The 18,156-nt window shown below is 46.2% G+C and overlaps 1 protein-coding gene and 1 long non-coding RNA gene across 3 annotated transcripts in view; both read left to right on the forward strand.

Annotated features, from left to right (window-relative positions):
- LOC114813309 overlaps positions 1 to 4,748 on the forward strand; it is a 38,936-nt gene extending 34,188 nt beyond the window's left edge. Inside the window, exons 2-3 of the long non-coding RNA XR_003761029.2 lie at positions 2,180 to 2,347; positions 4,577 to 4,748. This is a non-coding gene — a long non-coding RNA (uncharacterized LOC114813309). The remainder of the gene's footprint in view (positions 1 to 2,179; positions 2,348 to 4,576) is intronic.
- Positions 4,749 to 5,906: 1,158 nt separating this feature from the next.
- The window catches only part of CREB1 (cAMP responsive element binding protein 1), an 80,603-nt gene continuing 68,353 nt past the window's right edge, over positions 5,907 to 18,156 (forward strand). Inside the window, exon 1 of one of the 2 annotated variants that reach the window (XM_029068747.1) lies at positions 5,907 to 6,090. The gene's annotated coding sequence lies outside the window, so the exon portion shown is untranslated. The remainder of the gene's footprint in view (positions 6,091 to 18,156) is intronic. The other variant, XM_029068746.2, reaches the window with a different exon arrangement.

Consider the following 18,156-nt stretch of genomic DNA (forward strand, 5'->3'; position numbering starts at 1 on the left):
CGACTTGTTCATCCCAAGCGCTTAGTACAGTGCACTGCACATAGTAAGCGCTCAATAAATACTATTGAATGAATGAATGAATTCCCTGCCCACAGGGAGGTTACAGTTTAGAGGGGGAGGCAGACGTTAAAAGAAATTATAGATATGTACGTAAGTGCTGTGGGGTTGAGGATGGGGTAAATAAAGGGTCCAAATACAAGTATGAGGGTGAGGCAGAAGGGAGAGGGAGTAGAGCAAATGAGGGCTTAGTTAGGGAAGGCCTCTTGGAGGAATTGTGATTTTAATAAAGGTTGGGAGAGTGATGATCTGTCAGATATGAAGGGAGAAGGAGTTCTGGGTCAGAAGCAGGACACAGTCCAGGGGTTGGTGGTGAGATAGATGAGATTGAGGTACAGGGAGCATGCTTGGTAGTAGCAGGAATGCAGAGAGGTAAGACAGGAGGGGGCAAGGTGATTAAGTGGTCGCTAAAAGATAAGGAGTTTCTATTTGATGCAGAAGTGGATAAGCAATGATTCCAGCTATATGACTTGTCTGCTCTGTGACCCTGGGCAAGTCACTTAACTTCTCTGTGCCTCAGTTACTTCATCTATAAAATGAGGATTAAGAGTGAGAGCCCCATTTGGGACCTGGACTGTATCCAACCTGATTAGCTTGTATCCACCCCAGTGCTTAGTACAGTTCCTGGCACACAGTAAGCGCTTTAACAAACATCATAAAAACAAACAAAAAATATTGGAGGTTCTTAAGGAGTGGGAAAACATGGACTGTACTTTTTCTTTTTTTAGAAAAATAATCTGGGCAGCAGAGTGAAGTATGGATTGAGGTGGAGAAAGAAGGCAGAGGTCAGCAAGGAGGCTGATGCAGTGATCAAGTGATTGGATGAGGGTAGTAGCAGTTTGGATGGTGAGGAAAAGGGCCGGTTTTAGTGATGTTCTACAGCATCAATATGATTTGGTGACAGAGAAGCAGCATGGCCCAGAGGAAAGAGGAAGGGGCCTGGAATCTAATTCCGCCTCTGCCACTTGTTTGCTATGTGGCCTTGGGAAGTCACTTCTCTGTGTCTCAGTTACCTCATCTGTAAAATGGGGATTAAATACCTGTTCTCCAATCAATTGTATTTATTGAGTGCTTACTGTTTGTCGTGTGCCCTGAGAGCTCACCTCCTCCAGGAGGCCTTCCCAGAGAGTCCCCCCTTTCCCTCTGCTCCCCCTCTCCCCCCCGTTTTCCCCCTTTCCCTCCCTTCAGCATTGCTCATTTGTATATATTACCCTATTTTGTTAATGAGGTGTATATCTCCTTGATTCTATTTATCTTGATGTTGTTTTGCTTTGTTCTGTTTTGCTTTGCTGTCTATCTCCCCCGTTTAGACTGTGAGCCCGTTATTGGGCAGGAACTGTCTTTATCTGTTGCTGAATTGTACATTCCAAGCACTTAGTTCGGTGGTCTGCACATAGTAAGTGCTCTATAAATACTACTGAATGAATGAACACTGTACTGAGCACTTGGGAGAGTACAGTATATCAATGTCCCCCTTAGACTGTGTCTGACCTGAACTTCTTGTCTTGAACTTACAAACTTGAGGTTTGAAACTTGAACTTATTGGCTCAAACAACAAATACCACAATTACTCTTATTACTATTATGGTATTGAGAGCAGTGCAACTCCAGTCTCCAAGGCCCTTTCAGCACACCCCCGCCTCCCCCCCCGCCCATAACTCCATATTAGATTTTGAAGCTTTTCAACATTTTCCACATTCGGGTTCCACACTGCTGAGTTTTAGCTATGGGCCCAGTGGTGTTTTATAAAAGCTGGTGAATCAGGATTAATGGTGGCAAAACACCCCCATGATTGTTCCAATTATTCTCCAACTACCCACAGAAGTCTTGGAAACAGGGATTTAGATTGAATACAAAAAGAGAAAGTGCAGAAAGAGATCAGAACTAAATCTCAATTTTTATACATCAGTTATAACCTAAATTTACTTGCATCTGTGCCTGCAGGTTTGAGCCTAAATGTTTAAAGTTTAGTTACATGGAGAAGGCAGAGGTACGAGTTGGGGCAGCGAAGGAAAGGGGAAGGGGAACAGGAGTGAGAGAGAGTGAGATGGGGGGAAAAAAGAATTCAAGCATCCTCCCCTGGATTCAAACTCTACTTATTAGCTGGACTTCTTTCTTCTAGATTGCCATGAGCCAGACTCACCTCCTCCCAGAAGTTTTCCCAGTCTTCCAGGAGATTCTGAGAAATGGAGTCCTTCAGATCTTGGGAAATGCTGTTATCAGGAAGGTGGAAGTGAAAGGAAATGCTTGAAATCCCTAACCAGAGGCACTGGATTGTAAACTCCTTGAGGTGGGGAAAACTTATTTTCCTTCTGTGTTTCCTAAGCATCAAATGCAGTGTTCTACACTCAATAATGATGATACTGGCAACCATTATCCAACTAATCCAATCCAACCAGTATCCAACCACTGTCCAAGCTTCCAAGCCTCCTGTGGCCAGTGTTGGCGAAGGAATTTTTGGGTGGATGGATCACTTGTCTGACCTAGATTTGACTCCCAATTCTATCTGGCTAGCCTGGACTGCTTATCGTTTCTGCAACTGGGCATTTCCTCTTCCCTCTGGAGCTCTTCCACATGGGAACGTGTCTACCAACTGTATTGTACTCTCCCAAATGCTTAGTACAGTGCTCTGCACACAGTAAGTGCCCAAGCATACACGATTGATTGGTTGACATCCCATCAGTATTTTAAACTGAAATCTAAATTTCCTCTCCTAAACCCACTCCTCCATCTAACTTTCTCATCAGAGTTGAAAACGCAACATCCCTCCTGTCTCTGAAGTTTGCAACACTATTATTTTTTTTAATTCCTTGCTCTTTCAACTCCCAGATTCAGTCTGTTCCTAAATTCCTTTTATTCTCCTCCCCAACATTTCCTGGTACACCCCTTCCTTTCCATCCATTATGTCTATTTACTCTTTTGAATCTTCCCAAGGGCTTACTACAGTGCTCTGCATAAGGTAAATCAATCAATCGTATTTGTTGAGCACTTATGATGTAGAGAGCACTGTATTACACACTTGGGAGAGCTAGATTGTAAGATCATTATTCTAGACTGTAATCTCATTCTGGGTAGGGAATGCATTTGCTGTTTTCTCCCAAGCACTTAGTATGGTGCTCTGCACACCATAAGCGCTCAATAAATACCATTACTTGATTGACTGAGGGTACATTAGTTGGTAAACATGCTCAGTAAGTACTGCTGATTAATCAGGAAGACGATAAGCAAAGTAAAGCTTAGCTTTGCTATTTTACAAAAATAGTCCTCTAGACTGTGAGGTCGTTGTGGGCAGGGACTGTCACTCTTTATTGCTGTAACGTACTTTCCCGAGCGCTTAGCATAGTGCTGTGCACGCAGTAAGTGCTTAATAAATACGATTGAATGAACGAATGAAAAAAACCTCCCTCAAAAACCCTACACCTGCGCCGTTCTGGTTGTTGCATTATAAGGACAGAGTAGGACTGGAGAAGGGACAGAGAAGAATACTCAGAAAAGCTTCTAAATGAGGCTAGCTTGAAAAAGTGAGGATGCTGCAGCCTGGAAAGACCAAGGCTGAGAGGAGACACGATTAGTCAATCAATCAATGATATTTATTGAGCACTTACTGTGGGCAGAGCACAGTACTATGCAACTGGAAGACTACAATTCCCTGCCCACCATGGCTTAGTCCAGAGGACTAGACTGTAAGACTGTAGTCTAGAGGACTAGACTATAAGACTAAGCTCTAGGGCAGTTTAGTCTACAGGAACAGCAGCACCCTTGGCCTCCCAATACCAGAAAGCCATGCTGTCTTACTGATAACTTGCACCAAGCTCCTTCGTATTACCCCTGGGCCTCATCTCCTTCCTGCCTTGCTCCACTATGGTGGGATGGACACAGGCAGTAGCAGCATGAGGCTGCCACAAAACACAGAACGTTGGGGGCCTAGAGCTGCGGCAGTTATTGTGGCTGTTAGACTCGGGGCCACAAGGAACCCAAGCCTCTTGCTCCTCTAGTCTCAGTGCCCTAATGTTTGCTTTTATTTTTTTCTACTTGTCTTTACCTTTTAGGTTGTTTTTGTGTTTTCATTGTTTCACTGATCCTTAGGTGCCCGCTGCCTGTCTGGTCTCCCCTCCTTTATTCTAGGATTGGGAGCCCCTGGGGGGTTCCCATTAGACTGTGTCTAATTCTCACCTGTAGAATCTTTCCCACTGTTGAGTTCAGTGCCAGTCCTATTACAACATCACAAAAGTTGTGACTAGAGGGAATGGGGGCCCTCGGCTAGGATGGGGGATATCCACTGGAGCTTGAAGGTGTAGGTTTCAAACCAACAGAAGGAATCTTGTCTGCCTCCAGCTGGGGGTGAGCACGTGGAATCCAGGCCCACGTGCTCTGCAGCTTGAAACACCAGGAGGATCCAGTGGCAACTGCATAGCTCTACGGTTGTTGGATAGTCCACGGCTAATGGTGTCCACTGTGGGTGTCCAGGGGGGCGCAGGCCTGTGCATGGTTCCTCCATGTGTTCTTGTCCTCCTTCCAGAGTTTTCTCGACGACAGGCCAAGGAGAGAACCCACCGTGGCGTTGCAGATGGGATCTTCAGACTGGGAGCCCGTTATTGGGAAGGGATTGTCTCTGTTGCCAAACTGTACATTCCAAGAGCTTAGTACAATGCTCTGCACATAGTAAATGCTCAATAAATACAACCGAATGAACGAATGTTCCATGCTCCTCGGAGGCAGCAGAAGGAAGAGCAGCCGAATGGCACCTTCTCTTCTTACCTGCTCCTGTCGCTGCTTATGGGGCCCCCAGAGTTGCCTATGGCGTAAGTGGAAAAAGTACAGGCCTGGAGTCGGAGGACCTGGGTTCTAATCCAGACTCTGCCAACTGCCCGCTGTGTGACCCCTTAGCTTCTCTGTCCCTCGGTTTCCTCAACTGTAAACGAGAAGCAGCGTGACTTAGTGGAACGAGCACGGGCTTGGGAGTCAGAGGTCGTGGCTTCTGATCCCGGCTCCGCGACTTCTCTGCTGTGTGACCTTGGGCAAGTCACTTAACTTCTCTGTGCCTCAGTTGCCTCATCTGTAAAAAAAAAAAAAAGGGAATTAAAAAATGTGAGCCCCACGTGGGCCAATCTAATTAGCCTGTATCCACCCCGGCGCTTAGAACTGTGCTCTTCACATAGTAAGCGCTTAACAAATACCATCATTATTACTACTAAACGGGGCTTGAATCCCCGTTCTCCCCCCGATTGCGACTGCGAACCCTAGGCGGGCCAGGGACCGCGTCCAACCGAATTATCTGCCGCGACCCTTGGAGCGGTGAGCCCAGAGTAAGCGCTGAAGAGAAGCAACGACAACCACCAGCTTCCCTGGGTTTGGCCCACAGTTGGGGGGCCGGAGCCGGAGCCGGAGCCCTCTCGCCCCCAGCCGTCCCGGGACCTCAGGTGGCAGCTCGAAATCCTTTGGGCCACCTCAGGGGGGGATTTCTCCCCCGGCTCCGGCCGCCGGGGCAGTCCCCAACCGAGCCTGGTAGGGACCCGCCGTCTTCCGAAGGCCCCGGGCCCCGGCTGGGCAGTCCCCGGGGGCAGCCCGGTCCCGCGCTCCACGCCGCCACCGCCCCGGGCCCTAGCGCCCGCCGCTTTCTCTTCGGGACTTTCCGCCACCCTTCGGCGCTCCCCGGCGAAGCCGCGTTGGGCCAGCGCCGCCTCCCGGCGCGGGCCACCGCGGGCCGTCGGGCGGACCCGGGGCCGCTCGGCAAGTTCCGGCGGGAGCGCGGGGCGGCTCGGGCGTCTCCGGGCGGCGCTCGGGCGTTTCCGTGGGCGGCCGCTGCGCACTCGGCACTGGGCGGCGCTGGCCGGCTCCCTGGCTGCGGTTCCGTAGTCGGCGGCGGCGGCGGCGGCGGCTGCCTGTGGCCCGGGCGGCTGGGAGAAGCCGAGTGTCGGGGAGTGACGCGGCGGAGGTGTAGTTTGACGCGGTGTGTTACGTGGGGGAGAGAATAAAACTCCAGCGAGATCCGGGCCGCGAACGAAAGCAGTGACGGAGGAGCCTGGGCCACCGGTAAGAGGAGCAGGAGGAGGAGGAGGAGGCAGGAGCCCGAGAGCCGGGGGGACGGAGGGGCGGGAGGTGCCGGCCGGACCCCCGCGCTCGGGCCTGCCCCGCAGGAGGGGCCGCGCCAAAGATGGAGCCTCGCCCGAGCCTGCAACATCGCCGCCGCTCGCAGCGAACAAAGGATAATGGCGGCGGCGGCGGCGGACTGGAGCCCGCGGCGGCGGCGGCGGCGGCGGCCGGGCCGGGCCCATCCCATCCCATCCGATCCGGGCCTGCGGCCCGCGGCGGGGGGCGGGGGCCCGGAGGAGGAGGAGGAGGAGGAGAAGGGGGGGCGGGGGCCCGGGCCCGGAGGAGGAGGAGGCGGCCCGCACCCCCAGCCTTGGCGGGGGCGGGAGCGGCGGCCCCGCTTCACCCCCTTCTCTCGACCCCCCACCCCCGTCCCCGGACCGCCCCGCACACCGGGGACCCGGGCGGGCCTCTCTCCCCCGCACCGTGCGCGTCTTCGGCCCCGATTGTCTGGGGGCCGCGGGCAGGGGCGCCGCCGGGCGGGGGGAGGGGAGGCCGGGCCGGGGATGGCGGGGGTGGAGCAGGGGGCAGGAAGGAAGAAAAAGAAAGACCGAGGCAGTCGAGGGGCCGAGGGCCCGGGGCCCGGCGGCAGCCGCCTGCTCACCCCCGCCCCCTCCCCGGCCTCGGCGGCGCGCTCCGGAGGGACAGGCACACTTGGATCTTCCCTCCCTCTCTCTCTCTCTCTCTCTCTCTCTCTTTCTCTCTCGTGCAATAAAGTTCCAAACCAAAGGTTTATTTTCGTACTGTATTTTATTCATGCACATTTCTCCCCGCTCTGCCCCTTCAGGGGGCTAGGCATTGTTTGTTCCTGCCTAGGGCTGTCGTGGCGTTCGTTTCCACTTGCTTTTCCCTCCTTTTTCGGAAAACCCGGGTTCTGCCCTCTTGGGCGGCGTTTTAAAAAGAGCTTCTGTCATCGTAGAAATACCCCCAAATGAGCGGCAGCCTGTCAGGAGGGAAAGCCAGAGCTCCCAAGGCAGTTTTAGATTAGCTCTTTTCATCAGTCTTTTTCTTGGGGCCGTTCCCCAATGACTTTTCATGGAAGTCGACTTTTCCTATTTTTATTTTTTTTGTTTCCTCTGCCGTGTGAGGGGAGTAGGTTCCTTTGATCTGTGTCTGCTTTTTTTTCTCCCCCTTCTGTTTCCAGAGCAAGTCTTGACAATAGACTTTTCTTGTCAGAAATTGGTAAATAGAAGAATCCAGTGTGTGTCTCGACAGATAAAAACGACTTTCTCATTTTTAGTCATTGTCCATCTTTGAAGAGAGGTGACAACAGAAAGTGTACTTTTGAAACCTCAAAGATTTGGGGTGGATTTCTTAACTTCCTTAATTATATAAGGAGGCAGAAAACAACTCGACTCACTTCACCCTTTTTCCCTCCCCGAATTTCAGATGGTGTCCCAAAAGCATGCTTTCCCATTTTTGAAATGGTTTTTGTTATGCAGACACCTCCCCCTTTTTTCCACGGCACTGGTTTTTGTCTGTACTTGGGATTTTGGCACAATTAATACTCACTTTTCTAGGGTCTTTTTTTGGCAAGGGTTACATTTTTGTTTTAGTAGAACTATTTTAGAGAACTTGGGGGTGGCTATCGTATAATCCTTTTGTTCATTTTGGATTATCAGTCTTCAGGTATGACACTCCTTAAAGCTTTCAGAGATTTGTAATTGATGAACTAGACAGTGAGTGATAGCCAACACGTTAGGTTGGTGATGGTGATTGCCCTTCTTTTTAAAAATAGCTTTGGACCCCAGATTTTCATTAGTGTTCCCTAAATGGGTTTAAAAAATCCATTTTGACAATTCAACATTAGTTCAGATTACCACTAGGCAAGGGCAGTTTAAAAAGGGACATCTGTAGTGAGGAATTTCCAAGCACCTCAACAGTAGGAGGAGGGGAGTTATAAACTGCAGGAAGTGCTGATGGCAACCCTCTCAGTATTATGCAGCCCGTGCATCTGTGAGTTCTCTCAAGTAGGAGTTGTTAAACTAATCTATTTAAGAGTTTGTTGGGGTTTTTTTTCTTAAAAAAGAAAGGTAATACACTCCCCACCACTAAGCACTAGGGTAGATACCAACTAATGAGATTTGACACAGTCCGTGCCACTTGTGGGGCTCACTGTCTTAACCCCCAGGGACAGAGGAAGGGAAGTGACTTGGCCGAGGTCACACAACCACAAGTAGAGCGGGAATTAGAACCCAGGTCCTCTGACTCCCGGGCCCATGCTCCTTCCACTAAGCCAGACTACTTCTCTAGATTAAGCAGAATTAACTGTGCAGTTGCCTTTTTTTTCCCTTTATTTTTGGCCTCGAGAAAGGTTTATCAATTTTGGATTTATTCCTTGGAGATTCTCCCAGAAATTCCCCAAAACTTTTTAGAGATACCCTTTAATATTCAAATGCCCCTTGCAGTCATTAAGTACATGGGGAGATATTTAACTGCGATAAGGGTATTTGCACTGAGGGGGTGATTAAACTTCGTAATAACCAAACAAGGAACATATTTCCAGTAGACAGGAATTACTATGAAATGCCATAAAAGTTATTTTTTCCATACCTTAATAATACCTTAGCTACCTTGTGTAGTTTAGACAAGCCAAGTAAACTTTGCTATGAAAGTAACAATATTTTTCTCGCTATTTGATGTGATATGATGAAAGTGAATGTTCGTAATTAGTTCTATAATGTGGCACAGAAGAATAGATAATGACTAGGTAATGTAAGGTACAAACTTTTCGTTTTGGCTGGGGAGAACCCAAGTAGAGGAAAAATCTGGAGTTTTTCCATTCATTGAAGTTATCTTGCCCTTCATATTAATGCTGAGCTTTCACATATCAAGTCACTTCACTTCTCTGGGCCTCAGTTCCCTCATCTGTAAAATGGAGATTAAGACTGTGAGCCCCACGTGGGACAATCTGATAACCTTGAATCTACCCCAGCACTTCGAGCAGTGCTCGGCACATAGTAAGTGCTTAACAAATACCATCATCATTATTATTATTATATCGATAAATAGGTCTTTATACTGAAAACATGATTTAATAGCCGTAGTTGTTCTTGCAGATTTATCCATTGTGCTGAGAGATCCCTACCTCAGATTTGTTTTTCAAGTATGTATTGGTCTCTTCTCCCCCCACACTGAACGCTCCTTGGGCACAGGGATCTTGTCTACTGACTTTATTGTCCTTTCCCAAGAATAGCATTGATTGGTTGATAAATGGGAATGTATTCACATTATGCCTAAGTTGTTAGAATTTCTTTTCACTCTATATCTGGCCCTCTTTGGGATTCAGTCAGTCCATCGATCAATTCTATTTATTGAGTGCTTTCTTGCTTTCTGTGTGCAGAGCACTGTATTAAGTACTTGGAGAGTACAATAAAATAGTTGACAGACACAATCCCTGCCCAGTGACGAGCTTGCAGTCCAGAGGGGGTGACAGACATTAATATAAGTAAACCCCTGCAAGATCACCTGCCTTTTATCTTCAATTTTTATGAAATTCCTGTAGCTAACTTCAGTTTTTCTAGCTTAAGTTGCATGTTTTTTAATGGTATTTAAGTGCTTAGTATGTGCCAGGCACTGTACTAAGCGCTGGGATAGATACAAAGCTAATCAGGCTTGATATTGTTCATGTCCCACATGGAGCTCCCAGTCTCAATCCCCATTTAACTGATGAGGTAATACAGCAAACAAGTGGCGGACCCGGGATATAAAGACATTTTCATTAAAAATGGGGCAGAAGATGTGCTTCATGTGAAAAACTTGTTTATACTCACAACTGAGTGTCACCATCAATAGTACCATCATTTTGACACTGGAAAGCAGTGTGGCCTGTTGGAAACATCATGAGTCTGGAAGCCAGAAGAGCTGGATTCATATTCTAGCAGTTGCCTCCCATGTGACCTAAAACAAGTCACGTAACTTCTTTGTATCTCAATTTCCTTATCTGTAGAATGGAGATGAAATGCATGCTATCCCTTCCTCTTAAATTGTGAGCCCCATGTGGGATAGGGACCTGTATCTGACCTGATCATCTTGGGTCTACCACCACTTAGTATGGTGCTTGGCACACAGTAAGTGCTTAACAAGTACCACCATCATTATTAATGGTGGGATAATTTATGGTTAGGAATGAGCAAGGGCAGTATTATTATCATTGGTCACATTCTCAGTCAATCATTTAGTACCATAGCCATCTCACGTGCCTAGGCCTATGTTGCTACATTAATTAGAATTATACTTTGTTTCTCTCTTCTCCCTTCTCCCTGAAAGACCATAAACAGTTTCACTCCTCAGTCAGAGAAATGGTCTCTTTGGTCTAGAATTCTCTTTGAGTGACAGCAAAATGCTTGAGGGGACTGTTAGAACTTATGACGTGCCTTTGAAACCAATCCTAGTCATCAAGGACTTTTCTAATTTTTCATAAACAGTCCAGACGTTTCCACCAGGGACTTTGTGATGGATGTCTTTTCAGTGAATTTATTTAAAACCTTCCTGAATTTGCTGATATCTCAACCTGCACAACTTCCTTTGGGAACAGATTCCAGATACCACATACCACCTTTCCTCTAGTTTCTTAGGCACCTTCCACCTTAGGGCTGTGGAATTTGATGAGCAACAATTTAGTGTTTGCCGTGCTTACAACCTTCATGATAGGTACTGAAAAAAATTGAAAATCTTTCATACAATTTCTTCTATTGAAAGCATATATCCATAATTTTCTCGGTTGAATAAAGCAAAATTTTCAGGAAGAAAATTGTCCTCTCATCAACACTCTTATGAAAAAGTCTCATTACCTTACATAAGTGTTGTTGGCTAGAGAAGATAGTTTTATTTTTGAATGCAAGCTTTGTCCCAGTTTTTTTTTTATAGTTTGTAATGACCTTTAGCTGCTCTCTGCCCCTTAATCCTCTTGTTTTGGTCTCCCAAAGTTTCTGTGTGCTGGAAGAATATATCATCAGTAGATTTCAACTCTGATTACCAAGTGAACAGGTAGAGTGAGGAAATGGAGCATCTCAGTGCCTCTTTCATTATTATTATTTCAGCTTTTCTACAGCCAACAGTTAATGCAGTGTCTGAGTCCTTGCAGTATGGAGCCAGAGGACCTGAGTTCTGATACTGGCTCGGCCACTTGTTGTATGTCCTTAGGCAAGTCGCTTACCTAATTTCTGTGCCTCAGTTCTCTCCTGCAAATGGGGATTCAGTGTCTTTATAGGGACCTGATAATCTTACATCTACCCCAGTGCTTAGTACAGTTCTTAACCCATAGTAAGTGCTTAACAAATACCACAGTTATTATTATTGTCGTTTCAAACAATGACATTAAGCATACTGTGTCCAGAGCACTGCACTACGTACTTGGAAGAATATGGCAGAGGCAAGAGATGCCGTCCTTGCCCTCAAAGGGCTTACAATTTAACTGGGGAAAGAAACATAAATTACTTAAGTAGGAGAGAGAATAAGAATTTAATAGCATGAGAATGTTAATATTGAATTGTACAATGAAGATATACATGCTTCAGTACCTATATGTAATTGCTAAGGGTTGGCTATAGCAGTAATCTGACAAGGAGTTTGGGGAATTAATCGGGAAAGCCTCCTTGGAGATGAGATTTTGGGAGGGTATTGAATTAGTAGTGATATTTGTAGTATATCAGGAGTTCTTGCTGAAAGCAACACCCTGTACTAAGCATTCAGGAAAGGGAGTGTGAAAGACACCTTCCCTGCCCACAAAGAGTATACAGGTGGGAACAGTTGTGGTGTGGCAAATTTCAAGGGAAGCGGAGTTCCAGGTAAAGGGAATATTTGTGCTACATGGCAGGCTGTGAGTCAGAAAACAAAGCAAATTTCTTGGGGACAACGTTCTATTTTATTAAGAGCATATCATTAAATGTCCACTGGGATGGTCTTTTGGATTCTTTGTTCCTTTTGGGGATTTAATCAACTTCATGAATGCATCTTAACTCCAAAATTCTAACAACAACAAAAAATACCCTTCTCATGAAATTCTGCTTGGTTAAATAGAATCTCTTACCCTAGAGAAGCAGTGTGGCCTAGTGGTTAGAGCACGGGTCTGGGAGTCAGGAAGTCATGGGTTCTAATCCCAGCTCCACCACTTGTCTGATGTGTGACCTTGGGCAAGTCACTTCACTTCTCGTCTCTGTGCCTCAGTGACCTCATCTGTAAAATGGGAATTGAGACTGTGAGCCCCACATGGGACAGGGACTGTGTTCAACTTGATTTGCTTGTATCCACCCCAGCGCTTAGTACAGTGCCTGTCACATAGCGCTTAACAAATACCATCATTATTATTATTATTGTTAGTAATCAAATTAGCATTTTTACAGCAGGGTATTGCCTAAACAAATTTCTTTATTGATGTGTTCTCCATTAAAATGATCAGATTCTGTAACAAGGTGTACATTTCAAATAATAATAATTGTGGTATTTGTTAAGCACTTATTATGGGCCAGACACTGTACTAGAGCACTGGGGTGGATACAAGGAAATCATGTTGAGCACAGTCCCTGTCCTAGAGTGGGCTCACAATCTGAATCCCCTTTTTACAGATGAGGTAACTGAGACACAGAAAAGTTAAGTGATTTGCCCAAGGTCACAGCAGACAAGTGGAAGACTCAGGATTAGAACCCAGCCCCTTCTAACTCCCAGGCCCATGCTCTGTCGACTGGGTCACATACTTCTCATATTGAATACCAACCAACTAGCCTAATGGAAAGAACCCGGATCTGCAAGTCAGGAGCCCAAGGTTCTAACTGCAGCTCTCTGCCTGGCCTGATGTATGACTTTAGGGAAGTCACTTAATTTTCCCTGAACCTCTCTGAAATGGGAGTAGATGCCTACTCTCCTGCATGATTATCTTGGTTCTACCCAAGCAGTTAGCATATTGCAATAATAAATTCCATGGTGATTATTAACAATTTCAAAGTATCTGTTAGATTCTTGAGCAAACCTCAGGCTCTGCCCTTTGTAACTGAAATCGTAAAAATTGAAGGAAAATTTCTTCCTAGGTTGTCATAGGTTCTCCAACTAAATTTCAATAACTGAAATTCAGTAAAATTTCATAGCGTTGTCCTCCAGTGTGAAGGTAACACTTGATAGTGAGACTGAATCCCTGAGTGTAAATGTCTGAGAAAGAATCACTTGCACCCTTTGCCCACAAAAATACAGAAGTATACTTTTTCTGGTCCTTTTCCATTTGGTAGACTATTCCCCAGACACCAGTGGGTAAGAGGGAACAGGTTTGGCTTACCACCAGCAGGGCATGTGTTTGAATTGCTTTTTATAGTAGTGGGGAAGAAGCATGGCCTAGTGGAGAGAACACAGGCCTGGGAGTCAGATGGACCTGGGTTCTAATTCCTGCTCTGCCACTTGTCTGCTATGTGACCTTGGGCAAGTCACTAAACTTCCCTGTGCCTCAGTTACCTCATTTGTCAAATGGAGATTAAGTTGAGAGCCCCATGTGAGACAGGGACTGTGTCCAACCTGAATAGCTTGTATCTATCCCAGTTCTTTGAACAGTGCTTGACAAATGCCATCATTGTTATTATAATTGTTATTAGTTATATCATTGATTTAGTACCCACTCGGTGCAGCGTGGAATAGAGGTATGTGAAGTCCCAAATAGTGACACTTTCTTGCCCATAGGAGTTTACAGTCAAAGTGGGGAGAGCAACATAAAAATATTTACAAGTGTCAAAGTTGTGTTTTTTCTTAAGGGCTTTTTTTTTTTAACATGAGTGCTAAGAAGGGTGTAAACCCCAGGTGGCACAGGGTTTGGGTCAAACCTGATTAGCTTTTATCTGCCCCAGGGCTTAGAGCAGTGCTTGACACATAGTAAGTGCTTAACAAATACCGTTATTATTAAGTTCATAAGTGCTGGAGTTGGCTGATGGGATGATGCAGGTTAAGGTGCTGGGAAATTAACTGGGGCAAGCTTGTTGGAAGAGGTGGGATTTAAGGAGGGATTTCGATATGGGGAAAGCTGATGTGGGGAGGGAGAAAGTTCCAGGTTGGGAGAGCAGTGTGAGCCAAAGAATGGAGTTGGGAAAAGTCAAAAGAGGTGCATCTGGAAGCTTAGGTTGGGTGCAACTTAGACTTCTTTAGACTGTGAGCCCCTTTTGGGACAGAGACCGTCCAATCTGATTATCTCGTATTTACTCTAGCCCTTGGTTCAGGACTTGCTACATAGTAAGTGCTTAACATATACCATTATTATTATTTTCATTATTATTATTACAATTATTAGTAGTAATAATAGTATTGAAGATATTGAGCTGAGAAATAATGGGAGAAGAGAGCAGATAGGTAAGGGAAACCAGAAGGTGAAGAGCCTTAAAGCTGGTTGTGAGGCGTTTTTATTTTATGTGAAACAACATGGAGCCAGCAGAGGGTTTTGAGGAAAGGAGAGATGAAACTGAGTACCACTTGAGGAAGATGATCTGTGCAGAAGTGTGTAGTATAGATTGGAGGTGGGGAAAGGCCGAAGACTGGGAGACCAGTGAGGAGACTAGTACAGCAGTTTATCCCTGACAAGACCAGGAATGGTACCAGAATGGAACGGTTTGGGTAGAGAGGAAAGGGAGGATCAGTGAAACGTTGCGCAGGATAAACCTGCAGGATTTCGATCAATCAGTGGCATTTATTTACTGCCCGCTGTGCTAAGTGCTTGGGAGAGGACAGTCCAATAGAGTTGGTAGACACGATTCCTGCCCATGGTCTAGAGGGGGGGATGGGCATTAAAATAAAGTACAGCTATGGGAAAAAGGCAGTGTATAAGAATACATATATTAGGGTGGGGCTGAGGGAGTCCCGATTATCGACTGCTTAAGGGGTGCATAATAATTACGGTATTTAAGTGCTTACTACGTGCAGAGCACTGTTCTAAGTGCTCGGGTAGATACAGGATAATCAGATTGTCCCACGTGGGGCTCACATTGTGTAATCCCCATTTTTGCAGATGAGGTAACTGAGGCACAGAGAAGTTAAGTGACTTGCCCAAGGTCACCCAGCAGGCAAGTGGCAGAGCTGGGATTAGAACCCGCGACCTCTGACTCCCAAGCCCAGGTTCTTTCCACTAAGCCACGCTGCTTCCAAGTGTATAGGTGGCACAGAAGAGAGGGCAATTAGTGGAAATGAAGACTTAAGGGATTTGGAAGTGGACTGGTTGGGAGAGTAGAACAACAGATAGCGCAGGGTTGATCCATCAGTGGTATTTATCCGCTGACTGTGCTGTGATAGCGCTGACTGTGGACAGCTGTGTATTAAATGCTTGAGTGAGTACAGTAGAGTTGGAGCAAACCGTGCCATCAGGGGGTTTACAGTCTAGAGGGGAGGCAGACATTAAAATTGATTGTACATAGGGGAAGAAGCAGCAGAGTATGATATGTAGGTAAGTGCTGAGAGAGTGGGATGAGTATCAAAGAGCATAAGGAGTACTGACCCAAGTGCATAGGAAATGCAGAAGTCAAGGATGACACCAACCAAGATTGCCATCTTCTGGGATGGAGAGTATCCCAGATTGAGATGGGAAAAGTTAGGGGAAACGTTAAGTTTGTGGCCACTCAAAGCTGAGGCAGGAAATCCAAGTGGAATGTGGAATTGCAGGTCAAATGGAATGTCAGAGCTAAAGCGGTAGCTTTGGGAGTCATCGACATGGAGGAGGTAGCTGAAGCCATGAGAGCAAAAGAGCTTCCTCCTGAAGTAAGAGTTAAGCCAGCAGGTTTTAGAACAGAACCTTGGGGGATGAGACAGGAGGAGTCAGTGAACCAAACTTAGAGCTGTCAGGTAAGGGAGGCGTCAGGGAAACAGCGTTGATGGTTTGCACTGAGCCTTCCATGTACTAGCCTAGTCCCTGTGTGCTTAGGGGGTGAGGCAGCTGGTAGGAAGAACCAATGTAATTTGGGGATTCAGTCCTAAACAGGCCTTTTAGTGTGTTTCAGTTACCTGACAGAGAATGGGAAGATCTCATTGTTATGTCTTTTCTAGTGTATCTGCCTGATGTTGGGAAACCCTTTTAAAATTTGTTTCCCCAATTGTAAATGAGTCTAGCCAAGGGGGCCTGGTGAACTCCACTAAAATTGTGGTAAAGGCAGGTAAGGCAGACAATCATATAACTTGTTTTTATCGTACTCCATTCTCTCACAAAACTTTTGGATTCTTTAAAACAGACTTTGGGTGTGGCTAACTCCGGGGCTACCCTCCTCTAAGCAAAAATAATTTGCCAGCACTCATGTTCTCTAAGACTTGTTTTTTAAAAAAGTCCACAGGCAGATAAAACACTTTTTGGAGCTTTCCAGATGTAAACATGCTTTCCAATCTGAGATAAATTGTAGTCATTACATAGAGCTAGAAGAGGAATCTAATTAAGAATATAATAATAATAATAATTTTGGTATTTGTTAAGCGCTTACTATGTGCCGAGCACTGTTCTAAGTGCTGGGGTAGACACAGGGGAATCAGGTTGTCTCACGTGGGGCTCACAGTCTTAATCCCCATTTTACAGATGAGGTAACTGAGGCACCGAGAAGTTAAGTGACTTGCCCAAAGTCACACAGCTGACAAGTGGCCAAGCGGGGATTCGAACCCATGACCTCTGACTCCAAAGCCCGTGCTCTTTCCACCGAGCTCCAAGGAACCATGTGATAATGACCCCCCTTATCAATCCTATTTGGGATCATCCCAGTTTTTATTTCCAGCCTGCCCTCTAATAGCCCACTGGGACTGTTCATCTACAGCCCAGCCCGCACACTCCGCTCCTCTACTGTTAACCTCCTCACTGTGCCTCGTTCCCGCCTGTCCCACTGTCGGCTCCTGGCCCACATCCTACCGCTGTCCTGGAATGCCCTCCCTCCTCACATCTGCCAAACTAACCCTCTTCCCCTCTTCAAAGCCCTGTTGAGAGCTCACCTCCTCTAGGAGGCCTTCCCATATTGAGCCGTCCCTTTCCCTCTGCTCCTCCTCCCCTCCTCATCACCCCTACTCCCTCCCTCTGCTCCACCCCCTTCCCCTCCCCACAGCACTAGTATATATTTGTACATATTTATTGCTTTATTCATTTTATTAATGATGTGCATTTATCTATGGTTCTGTTTATTTTGATGGTAGTGATGCCTGTCTGCTTGTTTTGTTGTCTGTCTCCCCATTCTAGACTGTGAGCCTGTTGTTGAGTAGGGATTGTCTCTATCTGTTGCCAAATTGTACTTTCCAAGCGCTTAGTACAGTGCTCTGCACACACTAAATGCTCAATAAATATGATTGAATGAATAAATCCATGAATCAGTTAATCAGAGGTATTTATTGAGTGCTTACTGTGTGTAGAGCCCTGAGCTAAGCACCTGAGAGAGAACACTACAACCGAGTTAGTAGACACATTCCCTGGTGACCAGCTGCTCACAGTCTAGAGGGGGAGATAGACATGAAAATAAATTATGGATATGTTTATAAGTGCTGTGGGGCTTAGGGTGGAGAGGATATCAAGTGTTTAAAGGGTAAAGATCTTGCATAGGTGATGGAGGAGGGAGAGGGAGTTAGGGAAATTAGGGCTTAGTGGGGCAAGTCACATCTCTTGAGAGAGATATGATTTTTATATACAAACTCCTCCTGAATTTGCTAATATTTTCTTTCCAGCTTCCCTGCATCCATTGGTATTTGGGTGCTTACTATGTGCAAAGCCCTGTAATAAAGACTCTAAAGGAATACAATAAAGCACGTATTAGACACAGTCCTGGGTGGTGAATTCCACATACTTATCACCTATAGGCTTAAATGGGTGTGCTTTGTCCTAGTGGTGTAGGATTTGATGAGGGACATAATATAGAGCTCATGAGTTCTAACCCCAGCTCTGCCACTTTTCTGCTGTGTGACCTTGGACAAGTCACTTCTGTGGTCCTCAGTTCCCTCATCTGTAAAATGGGGATTGGGACTGTGAGCCCTATGTGGGATAGGGACTGCGTCCAACCCGATTTGCTTGTGTCCACCCCAATGCTTAGTATG

This window comes from Ornithorhynchus anatinus, chromosome 7, assembly GCF_004115215.2.
Source record: "Ornithorhynchus anatinus isolate Pmale09 chromosome 7, mOrnAna1.pri.v4, whole genome shotgun sequence".
NCBI classification, from domain to species: Eukaryota; Metazoa; Chordata; class Mammalia; order Monotremata; family Ornithorhynchidae; genus Ornithorhynchus; species Ornithorhynchus anatinus.